Below are 15775 nucleotides of genomic sequence, written 5' to 3'. Positions count from 1 at the left end.
AAAAATTTATAACGGAATTAATGGTGAAAGAGCAAAAATATTGGACACATTTTATTAACTGAATTTTTATTTATTGGATCAATTCTTTTATGTCTATTGGAAGAAACATGGAATCATAAACACTATAAAATATGCTAAAATAAACAAAACATTAGCGTAAAACATAAGTTTAGTTCTTAACAGAAATTATTTAAAGTCATTTCACTCTTCATTGATAAATACTAACGTAAATGTCAAAAGGTACGGCTGAGATGAATGAGTCAAAAACTCGCGTTGTTGTGGTTTTTTAAAAAGTGATTGATAGTGATGACTGAGGGCTTCTCCCGCTTGGCCCTTCTTCTACGAAGTAATGTCCCTCCTCGCACGCTCTAACCCACGGCTAACAGAGCGAGAGATTTTAATGGTCGATTTTGCGTAGCCATACCCAAAACCGGTTTTTGTGCCGCTTGGAATCACGGAGAATTATTATGCGTTAAATTTTCACTAGGCAGGGGCCTACGGAGACCGGATAGTCGAGAACTTACTGTATTGCAAAAAAGTACTTATTCAGTGGGCTTCGCTTTGTTACTGCAAGAGGCACATTTTTGTGATGTACATTTTACTAGTACGTGGATATTACGTTTTTTCCTTTTCCTTCATAAAAAGGGCCGACCTCCAAGAAAACAAATAATTCAGTCTTCTCACTTGCAAACATACCATATTATAGCCTTGCACAAAATAAAATGTCACACTTCTTGACTCTAAATATGCGGTGATTCACCCATGAAATCACCTAAAAGCGTAACCTAAACCGACCCTCAAAGGATTTAAGCAAAAATGTGGTTCTGAATACAACCTACGTACAGGCAGCCCTCGCTTTACGCGATTTCGCTACAACGCGATTTTTTAAAAGTTGATTTTCAGAATTCCAACCTGCAATATTCGTGTTTTGGAGTTTAACTTTAATCCAGAAATGAGCTTACAGAATGATGACACATAACATACACGGGTTGGACAAAATAATATGAACACCTGAGAAATGAGACAAAATATTAATGGGTTGTCATTACCGTCGACACGGTACTTCTGCCGACACCAACAAGGGTGGCCGTTTCCGTTACTGTGGACCCCAGCAAGACGGGCTCCAACAATCTCATGCCTCTTTCCGAAATCTGTGAGGAAAGCTATATATATATAGAAGTTTTAACGCCCCAATGTACTATTTCGCATCCGAACACTATCACTGCTACGACTAGACTGATGTGTGCACATTCTCGCCCGATCGGTGGCACTCTCCCACACTAGAGGTCGGGAGTATATGACAGGTTTCCTCGAGTGCTGTCTCATTTCACAGGCGTTCATATTATTTTGTCCAACCCCTGTAGTTGCATCCTTTGACAACGAAATACGTTGGATTTAGCTGAGACAAATACGAGAAAAATTTCTTAGATGCAACTCATCAGATTTACTGATGAACAATATTTGGTAACACATTTCATCACGCAATGCCCTGATAAATTTATCAGGGCATTGCGTGGAAAAAAAGTGGCATCGGGAAAAAAAGGGAAGCGGTTCTCTAGTGAAATTACAATTTTCACATATTCGCAAGAAATATGCGAAATTCTCTGGCTTTACAACTAAACTTTTTATGAGAAAACGAAAAATGCCGCAGGTCAACCGAATCTCGACTGTATGAACAAAAAGGCGTTATCAGCTATCACATCAGGCTCTTCAGGAAAGAAAACATCCACGCTCACTACAACCAATCAGAAGTACCGAAAGCAGAAAAAGTACTAATTTAATCCACGCATATTGCCTAAGTTCACGGGATTTATTCATACACAAGTTTGAATTACTTATTTATTTATGTAAAAAAGGTCCCTTTACTGTTGGGTTCATTTTTTCCCCTTCTGAAGCAAGCCAATCCCCCCCTCCTCCCCATCCCTATCTTTCCCATGTGAAATTCTACTCGATTTCGTATTTTGTGGAACCACTTTATCACGTAAAGCATAGTTTACAAAAACGTTTTTGCTCCATCGCCCCCTTCTCCAGGAATTGTTTTCTCTCATCGCTCCCCCCCCCCTCTACTCAAGTGAACCCATAGGGTCTTATGTTAAACCAGTAGCTTCTATCGTCCCCTGGACCATTCCATCGCCCACTATGGGGGCAATATTGCCCACTTTGGGAAACACTGGCGTAAAGCGAGGAACGCCTGCATCTGATTATTTCAGAAGGTCGTAGCTCTAGATTTTCTAGGTATAAGAACGTACCTAGCAGCTCGTCACTCGAGTTATCGAGAAATTATGACAGCTTAAGCGAAGTGCTGCCAGTTTCAATGTTCAATATCGTATAAATTTAAAATATTTCGGCATTTATCAAAATATGAATCAAAACTAAGATATTAATAAAGTTTATAGATAATGAAAGAAAAATAACGAATTTTTGAACTTTCTAAAGCGTTTAGTATTCAACTTACCTTGTTATGGTTAAGGTATCCGACTACCTTTCTTGTCACTTTTCTTTAAAATGGTAATGGTTTAAAAACAAATAACATTTTTTGATAGAAAGTGTCTCGAAATGGCGAACGCAGTGAGAAATTTTGGTCTACCTATGACATTTTCTATGAAAAAGTCGTTTTTATGTCAGATTTTAGGCAAAATTCATGTGATATTCGAAACACGATTGCAAAAAATATTGTTAATGAAACGCTTTGTGATTTTCACAGTGCATTTAGCTAGTAATGTTGCAGGTTATGAACCAAAATTTAAAGGATTGCAGCATGATATGCTCATAAGTTACACCAAAATATGTTTAAGTACGTGTGAATTTTTTGAAATTTCATCCTACATTTTGTCTATAAAACACTGTAATTCAAAAGATATATGTGACAGACCTTAGATTTTGGTTCATAACCTCAACAATGTATAGCAAAATATCACATTAAAATTTCGTAAGGATGCAATGCATCAATGTTTACAAATCATGTCACAAAGTCAAGGAAAATGTCAAAAATAGCATTCTTCGTAAAACACGTTTAAAGTCTTTATTCGCGTATTACTTGTATGTGAAAACGCAACACTAAAGTGAACATAACTTTGATTCGAAGCATCATATAAACAAAACAAGGCCTGTTTTGGAATCACAACAAATAGGGCTTTCATAAAAAATATTTAAAAAAAAATGAAAATCTGTATTTTCTTCCAAAATGGCGTTTTCAACGTAGTCGGATACCTTAAATCCACTTGTAAGCTTGCGATATATAGGCCAGCCAGTATCTTTTTTTTTTTAATTTGTACTAATCAGAGCAAATGTTAGAATATTAAGAGATAGTATTTTTTCGGTCCGAAATATGCTGAGTAATTGAATTTTCTCGGTGTTTGGTGTCTCTGGTGTATTGGTTAGGCACTTGCCCTGTATGCAAAGAGACACGTCACTTTTCTTTCCAAATATTAGTTTCGGCATACCATCCAAAAAATTTAATATCTCAGTATATTTCGGGCAGAAAAAATACCATCTCTTTGTACAAAAACGCCAACTGGGGCGAAAATAGCTGTAGTTAAAGGAGGCTGCGGTCTCCACTCAGCGATTCACGCTACCAATGCGTGTTATAAGGAATTGAAAAGTGTGTCTATGGTATATTGGTTAGCGCACTACCCCGATATGTAAGCGGTCCCCGGTGGGGACAAATCCATTTTCTTTTCAAATGTTAATTTCGGCATATCATGCAGAAAATTCGATTTTTCAAATGTTAGAATAGTTAGCATTTTTCTCTACAACGCAAATTAATTCACAGTGATTTTATATGTACATGACACATTTAATTTTAGTGATTTGAATTTTTTTATCAGTAGTTCATGTCCAACAGCGGATGTTGGATTCAAGCAGAATTGAAATATATGTATTGTTAAACGTCGCCAGAGGAAAAATTTCACCATGAGTGACGTAATGGTTCATCAATCATTTCGGCCAACCACGATGCGCTAAATTTCTACAATGTAGCTAGAAATGTAGGGATTGTTTATAAGCGACCCGGGTTTCGATCCCAGACCTGCACAGTCAGAACCTAGACTGCCAGGCGGCACAACTTCCACGCTGTAACTTTCTGTATTTGAGTTGTTCCGTTTTGGTAGCTTGAACAACATGCAGCAGTATTGTTATCGAGCTTTTTCTCCGAAGGAAGCCATAGAAATCATCTGTTCCGCTCTCTCAAACTTTCCATAGTGACCAGTTAACCGAAATCAGCGACGAGTAAATGAGGGTTGGATAACATTGATATCTATGGAGCCCCCTATATGGGACCGAAGGAAAATGACGAGGTTTCACTGTAATTCAATAAAAAAACACATAGAAACTGTTTTATGCTGGCATCTAATAGTTTTATTGATTCTTAGGAAACGTATTTTTCCAAATCGGCCACCAATAAACAACCCCCGGGCTGAGGTAAAACAAAATTTTAACAGGTGGTTTTTGCAGTGAAATCACCGCTCTTCAAAGGGTTAAAGCGAAAATGTGGTTCGAATACATTCTAGGTATTTGATTATTGCAGCCGGTCGTAGCTCTATAGATTTTTTAGACATAAGGGCTACTTAGCTGGTTACGTCCCCTATACAACTAAATAAATTATTATTTGTTGTGTTTTTTAGCATGACTAAATTTTCACCACATCGATCTTTCATTTCCCCAGTGGTTTCATGTGAATGTTTTCAATGCTTAAGTGTATGGGTGCCTCGTTAACGGAGATCACCGAGTCATGCCGCTCTGTGAGACCGGAAGGAATTACCTAGCGCCAGTGTAATAACTTTTATATAACTGCTAATATGTTATCGCAAGAAACGAAAAATTGAATAAAAATCATATAAATTTGCTGTAACAAACAATTAAATTATATATTTCTTTCGATATTTTCATGTACTAAATTCAATTTTATCGTTTACATTCAAAATTTTGCTTACACCTGTGGTATTGTATGATCTAACATCAGAACTTAATTCTACTACAATTCTAAATACAGAGATGGCGCTTTTACGTTTCTGATTCTTCTAATTATGTATAATTCAATTTTAAAAAAGAAACAAAGAAAACATTTTGGGCTGCCATCTAATAGATAGATAGATAGAACCGCTCACAGCCCCGGACTGATGCAAAGCACCTTACTTCCGTTACCTCAAAAGAGGCAGAGTTGTGTCGGAAAAGTTAGCAAAGAGTTATAGTGGTGGCTCCCCTTGCTCGCAAGTTTCGAATTACTCGCGTCGTTCTCCCCATGAAGACAGCCATCAACTCGATGCAACGTACAAGCCATTTGACAAAAATGGCTGCCATCTAATATATTTATTGAGTCCTAGAAATATATATTTTTTCCTTATCGACCAGCCCTAAACCACCGCCCGGCTGAGGAAAAAAAAAAAGTTGAACAGCTGGTTTCATACCCAGCACCTCCTAGAGATAGAAAGCCTCCGCACGCTGCTCGTGACGTCAGAATTGAGTAGTTCATTTTCCCTCAGTATATTCAGCGAAAAAACTCCCTGCTCGTGCCAAGTATCATCGTTGTGCGGGAAAAGAAATGATCGGGCTCAGAATTGGCGATTTCTATGCCCCACACATCCAATCACCATGCGGTATTTGCGAGCCAACCAGGGAGATTCCACGCCGAAATAAGAAGAAACGAAATAGGCTCTGTGCTTCAAAATGTGGAAAACGTTCTAGGTAATCGTACTGGCGTTACAGGCAACCCGTGCGCGGAGATCTTCTACTTCTAGGAGGTGCTGAACCACCTCCCTTCGAAGAGTTAAAGGTTGAAAGCAAGAGAAACAAAAAGTCTAAATAAATCACACGTAAAAAACCCATGATGAAAAAGGAATATACTATAGGCTTTATTCTTGTATTCATTTTTTTTCCTCTTTTGATATAACTTATGTATATATTCGGTCATATATATGTGACGTTTCTCCTCATTACACGAAGGAATGAGGGGGGTCTTACAAACACACTTTACCAAAAATAACATTTAACAAAGGAAATTGTCACATTTTTAATTACAATATCGGTTACACGAGTAGATTTCTTCCACCCATCGTCGTACGAATTCACATCTCTTATTTATTTATACATTATATATATATATAAGATATACATCTGCACTAAATCCTAATAAGACACAACGATATACAGTACACCTATGCAGTTCCTGTGTTCGACTCACATTTACTCAAAATACAATCGTTATTCGGAAACTTTTTTTTTTGGGGCACATTCACTATAGTTTGATCCGTATCTAAGCATATACATACATATATAATCACTTTGTATATATCCATTACTTCACTGAGCAGTAACAAAAACAATATCCGTGTAATAACATGGGAATGTGGAACATGAATTTTCATGGGTTTTTTTTTTTTTATTGGTTGGCTGTGACGGTAAGGAATGGCACAAATTGATTCCGAATGACAAGTTTGGTTCCTAACGTACTTGATGCATGATTTAATAGGGTCACTATGTATGGTGAGCAGTAATTATTGCTCATACGTAGGGGGGGGGGTGTCATTCGAGTTTTACGTCAGCATCGATGGGGGAGGGGGGTTCCGGTTTTTCTGACTTTTGATGACGACGGGGTGGGTTTGAATGATGCTTACGTCCTAAACCACCCTTTACTAAAATATGGAATGTTGTTAACGGGAACGTTACTAGAAATGCGAAAAACAAGGAGTTTACTTTAGTGATCTAAATATGAGCTACGGGTCACTTAAATGCTCTGGAATTGTGCCACGGGTCACTTAAATAATCTGTAAATGTGCCGCTGAATTCGTTTTCACAATATTAGGTTTCAGAGGGCGCGCCACATCAGGTAACAAAGAGGGCCGCATTTGGTCCGCCGGTAACGGGTTTAGCATATGCATACAGGGTGATTCAGAAATGATGGTGGAAAAAGTTCAAGAGAGCTGATAGTACACACCAATACAAACAATTGTCGTCAAATAATGCATGATAATGCATGGCCTAACATGGAAACAGCCGCTCCGCAAACGTTGAAACGGCATTGGTGTTGAAATTTATCGAGAGAAAAAATACCACCATGCATGCAAATGTAACCTGGAGAAGAAGAAGAAGAAACCGTATGCAAATTTGCGTCGCAGTGAATAAAAGGCGCGGAAGTTATTCCAGCATGCAAAATCGTCCTGACAGTTCTAACGTACGGGATAGTGGCACACTTCAGCAATACCGAGTCCTCGATTTTTATTGTCTGTGACGCAGATTTGCATACGGTTACTTCTTCTTCCCTAGGTTACATTTGCATGCATGGTGTGTTCTTTTTCTCCCGATAAATTTCAACAGGAACGCCGTTTTAACGTTTGCGGAGTGGCCGTTTCCATGTTAGGCCATGCAGTCTTTGATGACAATTGTTTGTATTGGTGTGTAATATTATCACCTCTTAAAGTTTCCCCCCCCCCATCATTTCTGAATCACCCTGTACATGGCTTAGGCCGGGATTACACTATAAAATTTTTCTGAAATGAGCTGCATTTGCTTGAATGTAGCCTGTGAGCTTTATTGATTGGATTTTTCAAGTTTTATGAAAGATTTTATGAAACTTTTAGAGTAATCCCAGCCTTAGAGGGTGGGTCGCAATGAATTTCTTAAAGGAAAACTGTGACTTCTTAGCCTTCGAATAACATCGAAATTAACAGAAATTAATTATAATAACACGTAAACGTATTTTCTTCCGAAATTCAAATTTAAAACAAAAATATTTTTTGCTCGTGGGGCCTCGTGTCCACCCTCAACGCTGACCTTTGCTGAGGTGGGAGTCAAAAATGGCTAAAAATCTGCTGACGTAGTACTTGAACAGCCCCCTCCCCTAAGCCATTGCAAATCTGGATTCAACCCCCCCCCCCCCCGCGTACGTCTCTGATCCCAATATGCGTTAGGAGGTAGGAGGACAGAGAGCTGACGCAATCTGGCTGACGCGGGGGGGGGGGGGGTTGGAAGGAGCAGGTCAGAGTTTTGCTGACAAGGGGGGGGGGTGGTCAAAAATGATTAAAAATTTGCTGACGTAATACTTGAACGGCCCCCATAATCATTTACCATAGAATTGTAATTGTTTTATATAACAGGTATATATATATATGCACAACCTTTTCCGTCCGCGGGTTGGATATGCGATATTTTTGTAGAAAGCGGGTCAGAAACTAATGCATATAAGATGGCTGTATATATCTCCCGTATTTTACGGGACAGTCTCGTAATTTTGGCCGCCCGGATTATATATGAAATATCTCGTAATTATTTTTAACGAATCTTTATTGATTTTTTGAAATTACTGCAATCAAAGATTAAGTTTATTTTATATGTAATTTTTTAATTTATGAATTATATTATAATATAATTGTGACTCCAATTACCATAATTAATTGGAGTCGCATAAATATATTCATCTCATATATTTGCAACATTTTTCAAACGCATGCTTTTCTTTTGGGTGAATTACAATGCAGTAGTTCTGTATTTCCTGCCATTTGCGATATTGCGGCAATTTTAAGCGATAGCTGCCAACCTCATTTAACTTCAACAATTTCTTTATTTTTGTTGGCAAAAGTAAATTGATCAAAGGTAAGAAAATTTGCCAATTACAGCCAAAAGAATGGTCGGAGGTCGATTTGACTATTTTTTGTTTTGGTGATTTCCCGTATTTTTAATGAAGAAATTTTAGGCACCTTTCTACCATGATACTTTTTCCACCTTTCACGGGCCTGCTGCAGAGCCTTGGCGTGCCCCCACCGCCTACGATATAATGTAATACAGTGAGTATATAGAGTGAACCAAAAGTCACTTTTCAAAAATGCGTAAAATCGAAAATTTCATGCAACTCGCAGTTTACCAAAACTCGTGCCATGGATGAAAATTTTGTTTGACACAAAAAAAAAAAAAAATTGCGACAGATATATAGGTGCTACTTCACAGCCCACCAACTCCGGTCATCATCGCCGCACACCAAGTTCCAACCAGTAGAGTTGGGTGGGAGATGAAAGTGTCATCTATCGGTGGTCGCCCCTCGGACGGTAAAGAACTCGTCTCCGATGTTCTTGCCCGAATTCGAACCCATGGACCTTGACGGTAACTTTCATAGAGTGTGGGCGCGGTAGCCCAGGTCGAGAAGATACTCGCCTGAAGTGCCAAAGGATGTTTAGAGGTTTCGCGAGTTCGATACCCGGTTCGTCCTTGTCAGAAAAGTTTCCGGACACAGGGGTACAACAGAAAACGGTGACATGACCGCAGAAAAAATTGCTACCGCAGGGAATCCCCATCGAGGTGTTAGCGCACCAACCTCTCGATGATTATAAAAACAAGCCTGCCGTTCGGAATTGGCAATAAATTGTGGGTCTAATTAGCCCTCGTGTGCAGAAAATGATCGTGGTGCGACAAAAATGATCAAATGAACCTTCATAGTGGAAGACGAGCCACTCGGGCACAAAGTCGGTAGATGGTGCTGGCTCCGTCGTTCGATTTTACAAGTATTCAATGTGATTCTAACCGCAGTGAACCACATTCTGAAGGAGAGACCGTTAATTTTAGAGGCCTAACACAAAGCAAATAATATTTTGTATATGTTTTATAATGCTTTAAAATTTCGTTAACGTTTATGTATTTTATGAAAGTACGTATATAATCCATTCGCGAAATTAATGATTAATTAATTATTCTTTCTTGCCAAATAGAATAGAAATTCATGCCATGAAATTGACGCAATCAAATACTCGTATCAGAATTTTTCCATTTATTCGAATTTTTACAAATTGTATTGGCTTTTGGTTTACTTTTTTACGCATATACAGGTTGTCCAAAAACGCGGATATTTCAGGCAACGCTTTGACTTCAGAAACATACTTTCAACTAGAAAAAGGTTTCAAATGACGCGCGGTTGCTCAAAATGTCTCAAATTTTGTAAGTACGCGTAAAAAAGTTTGATAAATCAACTCTTTATTTAGTCCCTGTGTGCTAAAACTTCCAATTAGTGCATTGTAAACGCAACTATGAAAAGTCGTTTACAAAAAAAAAACAACATATTTTTAAATGCAATATATTATTAGCGAAGAAATTTGAAGTTTTCAGCATTTAAAATCACCAGTGATTAAGGGTGCGGTTCACAAATTGCGTAATGTAAATCAAAGTCAAAGTTGTAAGAAATCTGTAATTGTAAAATGTGATTGTTTTTAACTGTGAACGAAAAAAATAAAATGGTTGAGCTCATTCTATTCGTGTACAGTCCTCGAAAATGACAACTTTCAAGCCAATGGAAACTTGTCAAAGCAGCATATAAGTTGCTAAAACATGGTAATTATTATATTTGGTACCTCGATAATATTGCATTTAAAATATGAATTTCTTTTGCAAATGACTCTTCAGAACGGGATCCACATTTCGATAATTGGAAATTTTGGCACATTAGGACTGCATAAAAAGTTAATTTCTTTATTTTCTCATGTCTACGACCCCCTCGAATAAATTTCTGAGATTTTGTGTAGTTATACGCCACTGGACTTTCTGTAATTGAAGGTACGCGTTTAAAGTCAACGGTTGCAGAGTTGTCTGCTGCGCTAACAATTTAGTACAGCGTGTATAGCATTACACAGTTACTTTACTGAATAACACAGTTTTTTTTTTTAAATTTCATCATTTAGGGTTCAAGTTTTCCGCACTATGGTGAGGTAATGGTCATTCTCGAAAATGTATTCAATGGGCGTCCGAAATGCTATCTAAAATAAAAGCTCTTTTCTACTTGACTGTCTACACACCGCTCTTTCTCAAGTTTAACAAACCATTGAAACGTGATTTTATAGTGACCAATCACAGATATTTTGAAAGAGACATTACCAAGAATTCCCCACGGAGAGAATTCTCATTTGATTTGATATGAAATACGACCCATCTCCTAACCAAGAGATGATTTCAGGATGGTTGACAGACGCCAAGATATCGTTCATTTTGTCCAAGTTCGAATTACACCGCACCATTTCCCATCAATTACATTTTTTTTCAACGGCTCATAATGGTGTTATCAATCTCTGTACTATTTATTCCACGTAATTAAGCTTAATTACAGAAACTGGGTTTATGTCACAATTTTCGAACAACACTCTGCATATAGATTATCCGTGTTTTCACTCAGTTTAACGAGGTCTTGTTTCAGATAATGCTTATTATTTATTTGCCCCCCACCCCACGACTTATTATAATCTTCCTTGGGGTACCCAGAATGCTTTGAAACCGTGAAATCTAATCTCCGATGTGGAAGGAACAATGGGCACGGCATTAACTTCGGGAAGATAACAGTTGTAGACACCGCCGTTAGGTGGCCTCTCGTCTTAATTAAGTTTCAGGAGAATATTTGTGTGTGAGCTGTGATATTTTTCCCGTTAATGCTCATATGGATTTTCAGCTGAGTTGTGATTAGCTATGACTCATTTCATTTTCGTATACGCCAATTGGTGATGGCATTCGCACATTATTGATAGTGCCATTTAATAGGGAGTGGATTGATACTCATTTATGTTGTCGATAACTGATAATTATTGAAATCTTTCTTGCTATCATTATTAAAGAGGCATTCCACAAATAATGTCGATTTTTCTCTCTCTACAAATCAGCTCTCTTCTACGCAGTGGGTAATCAAGCCACTGAAAATATTCGCAACCTTCTACGTTGATTATTCATGAGGTACTCATTTTCCCAACGCTAATGAACACCAAAGTTAATGGTTAAGCGAATCGAAAAGAGTGCCGTGGCGAATTCTTCAAGCGCACAACGTGGTTTAGTCCTCGAAAATTGTTCTTAGAACGAAAGTCGTTGTCCAGCTTTGAGATACAGCCATCAAGTCACCAACGTTCCCCCATGACTGCACTGAGGTAAAATCTTCAAGCAAGCATCTATCACGAATTGTTGTCAAAAGGTGCTCTCGGAACGTCGTTGTCAAACTCAACACAAAACCCTTGTTGAACAAGTCAGTTTTTCCCAGACCTGAGTTTTCCGGATCACCCTCGACAAATAAAGGCATCACTCCCCCTTCGGCTCATGTCTATACTGTGATCAAATCTTCAAGCACCTGACGTGGATTGCCCTCAAAACTTGCTCTCAGAACGACATTTTCTAGTTCAATGGGTCTTGAATAGGTGTTGCCAAACTTGTATTTTTAGAACCATCTTTGCCATATGGGTACATCAAGCCCCTCTCCATACCGATTATACTGTGAGCAAATATTCAAGCATTCAAGCATCTCCATCTATTTTCGAGGATTTTAATCAAAAATTACTCTGAGAACGTCGTTGTCCAGCTCAGCAGGTCACCTTTGTTGAACATTCAGGTGCTTCCAAACCGGCATTTTTGCGAACCATCTTTCACATATGGAAACATGAAGCCCCCCCCCCCCCACGAACTATGTCGTGATCGCATCTTGGAAAACGCAGGTAGGTCTGGTGCCCTAGGCGCTTTTTCAGAGGGGAACGGAATTGTTCCTTTTGAAATGGCGGAAAGAAGGTGTGGATGTTTGCCCCGGGCGAAAGAATACGTTTTTTTTTTTTAGCTGCGGTCCTTTGCACTTGACACCACAAAACTTGTCCTGAGAACGTCGTTGTCCAGCTCAACGGGTCAGCGTTGTTTGAGAGGCCGCCAAATGTTTTCGGTCCGGTGTTTTGCGAACCATCGTTGATATCATGGAGGCATCAAGGCTACTGTGAGCATACAAGACACTGCTGTGTGAATTGACACTTGATAAGCGTAACGCTCAGTACGTGTTCATCAGACATTGAAATGTTCAAACCGATGTTTCTGCAGATCGATAAAATGACCTATATGGTGCTGATTTTGAGACCGGAATTTTGTGAACCATCTTTGACATACGTAGTCATCTCAAAGCCCCTTCCCGAATTACCATACTGAGACGAATCTTCACGAATCAAAATCACCTGACGGGGATTTTTCATCAAAACTTGTCCGCAAAATGTTATTGTCCAGCTCAACGGGTCACTCTTTCTAAACGGGCAGGCAGGTATTTATAGACTGGGATTTCACAGACCACCTATGACACCTGTTGGAGCTATCGTGAGCATACACGTTACCGATTTTTTGTGCCACCACTGAATATTTCTGATGAAAATCATATTGCGTGCCACGTGTTCTTCACACACTGCCATGTCTGCTACAGAACTTGCTGCCGACTGCTATAGCCTCGTGGACAGATGCGTTTATCTAAGTGCCGATAGCGTGCTTATCTCGCTATCTGGTGTTGGGCTATAATTCGTCGTCAGATGGCATGATATTTCAGGCGATGCTGGAAAAACGACATTATTCATGGAATGAAATGATGCATTCAGAAAAACATGAAACAATGAATTTAGTAAAATGATATCATTATTGTATAATCATGGTACGATATTACACGAGTAAAAAAAAAAAAGACAATGAACAAAATTGAATAGTGAAAGCATTTTAACAATTGTTGTCAATGTATAATGATAATTACTTATGTAAGTGATAATTACCAGTTCGTCCCGTTTTCAACATAATTTCCAATTAATACAATAATGACAAATAATGACTTCGATTAATAATAGCAAGCACGTATACGTATAGAGCTTATAATACTTGAAATCAGACGAATCAATAATAAATAAAATGGAAGATGGTGATCGTGATAATAACGATTATTGAGCACTTAGGTTTTACCCCTACTTGGCTTATTATATTTGATAATTATTCTCATTTTTTCAAGGAAGAATTCACGTTCTTGGAGACATTATACCGATTTCTGTTTTTTTTTTTCAAACATGTATCAATCAAACATTCTTAACGCCATCTGCCGTGAAAAGGAAAATTTGTTTGTTTTTTTTTCAAATTACACCGGTTTTTACTTAAAATATAGCATTATTTGCATAGTTATTATTCAATTTTGAAGTAAAATAGCAAAATAATTATAAATATATCTCATTGTGTTAGATAAAATATCGAATAATATTTTTAGAAGTAAATTTAAAATGAAAATTTTCCTCTGCATACGTTGGTTGTTTGCATACGAAATGCGTTTACTAAATTAAGCGAAAGGTTGTAAACTTTTCTGGCCGAAAAACTATTTCCATTACGCGGTTTCTTGATGAGCACGGTGGTGTCTTAACGGGTGAGACACATATTTGATAATTTTGTTCATTGTGAAGTCTTTTTTTCTTAAATTTATGTGAGTTTGCATTGGTTCTGAAATAATTTTTTCTGGAAATATGAATTTTCATCTATAATATCACTTTCCCCAATTGAACATAACTTTTCATTAATTCTCAGATAATTTTTACATTAAATATGAATTTCATCCAATTTTGAAATTTTTCTTTAAATACGAATTTTCATCGATTCTGAAAATATTTCTTTCTATACAATAATTCTAAAAAATTGTTCCTTTCAGCAATAATATTAAATAATATAATTACAAAACGATTTCCTTCAATAATTATAAAATTATTTATTTCAATAATTATAAATTATTTATTTCCATAATTATAAAATTATTTATTTCCATAATTATAAAATTATTTCTCTCACAAATTATAAAATGATTTTTTTTCCCAATGAAACATATTTTCTGGATATTATGCTGAGGTGAAGTCGGAAAGAAAAGTCATCATGTCTGCGACGGGACTCGAACCCAGGCGCTGCATGCCGGGAAAGCATGCTACCATCTGCACCACTGGAGAGACACGACCCCGCCTTTATTATTTCACGCACTGTGGCGTGAGGCTCTGAAATCGCGTAATCCCTCTCGTCGGCGAGTCACTGCAAAAAGCTTCGAGTGCCACATGTAGCTCGCGGGCCATGCTTTAAGAACCCCTTCGTTAGACAGATGTCTTGTCGACCTAGGTCACACAAAAACTCTTAGATCGCCCTCTAGTACATTAGAACACCAAATACCAGAGCCACTACACGCAACACTGACCAAAGAAATAATTGTTTTTAAAGAAACATTGAAAGATCTAGAAATCTAGGGATTCTTCTACGTATTAATTATTTATTAATAAATAATTCCGATGTGGCCTAACACAGAGATCCTCAACGCATGTTCCACTCTCCACGTGTGGCCCCTAGCTTTTTTTTTCTCTACCGTGACCCACGCATGTCTCCCGTGATTCCTACAGCTTTTTGTTGTGGTACGTCGCCAATTTTGAAACATAGACGCTCACATTGAAGGAGGATTAAACTATGATTGACACTGAAGGACCGGGCACAGCCCCGTTTCACAACGCAGAAAGATATCGAAACGTTCCCGCGAAGGATGGGTGCATCCGTAATTTTTTTTTTTTTAATATCAATCATAAGCGCCAACGGATGGCCAATTACTTTCAAATACCTCGCCAACGGACCCTATATAATGATATTAAGTAATGGCGTTCGTCATCCATCATATAAGAATTCTCAATCAATTGAATTGTCAGTGTTCATATTATTATCAACACGATTTGAATATTATTAGCAATTATTGACAAAATATTATTTAAAAATTGATGAAAAAATCTCATTTAATAGAAGAAATGACTTCTTTCAGATATTTAATGAAAGAAATGATTTTAGAATTGATGAGAATTCACGTACAAAGAAAGAAATTATTTTATAATTAATGAAATATATGATATTTAATGAAAGAAAATTATTTCAAATTAAATGAATTTGAAATTTAGTGAAATAAGTAATTTCAGAACTAATGATAATTCATATTTAGTGGAAGAGTTTCATATTTAATGAAAGAAATTATTCCTCACAGAAT

Source organism: Pholcus phalangioides, unplaced genomic scaffold (genome assembly GCF_987345545.1).
Source record: "Pholcus phalangioides strain wild (caught in Gottingen) unplaced genomic scaffold, Ppha-v1.0 ptg000014l_1, whole genome shotgun sequence".
Taxonomy (NCBI): domain Eukaryota; kingdom Metazoa; phylum Arthropoda; class Arachnida; order Araneae; family Pholcidae; genus Pholcus; species Pholcus phalangioides.
Note: the sequence above shows the minus strand (reverse complement) of the source record.